This window comes from Penaeus monodon, chromosome 23 (assembly GCF_015228065.2).
Source record: "Penaeus monodon isolate SGIC_2016 chromosome 23, NSTDA_Pmon_1, whole genome shotgun sequence".
NCBI classification, from domain to species: Eukaryota; Metazoa; Arthropoda; class Malacostraca; order Decapoda; family Penaeidae; genus Penaeus; species Penaeus monodon.
The window spans coordinates 20,973,491-20,973,953 of NC_051408.1; the positions used below are offsets into that span (position 1 = coordinate 20,973,491).

Consider the following 463-nt stretch of genomic DNA (forward strand, 5'->3'; position numbering starts at 1 on the left):
AAGCCAAAGAAAGGAGTCGAGGCTGTTGTAGCAAACTACCTAAAGTAAAAAATATAAAATGTTTTTTCAATTTTTAAACGGAAATACCGAACAAATGACCACCCGACGCCACTCTCCCTTCTCATCTGCAGTTACAGACTTCTACATTAACAAGTAGGACTTGAATATAAATACATTTAAAATAGGGTCCCTGGTATAAGGCTTAGTAAAACGATAAGTACAAATGTATAATTCATTCTAATATCAGGATGGAACCTACGATGATTTGGAGTCGCGTTATATCAGACCATAAAGATACCAACACACATGGAATATCACAAGTTAACAGCAGAATGTTTCGAAAAAAAACTCTCCGATACAAATTGTAGAGTCTAAACTTAAGTTTAGCCAAGTACTGTTCACAGGTAACATATAAATAGTATACATCTTAACGAAGCAATGTGAATAATTTCACACACATATG

The 463-nt window shown here is 34.1% G+C and overlaps 1 protein-coding gene across 1 annotated transcript in view; it reads left to right on the top strand.

Annotated features, from left to right (window-relative positions):
- The window catches only part of LOC119588175 (Down syndrome cell adhesion molecule-like protein Dscam2), a 30,461-nt gene that overhangs the window by 20,670 nt on the left and 9,328 nt on the right, over nucleotides 1-463 (top strand). The gene's annotated exons all lie outside the window — the stretch shown is intronic.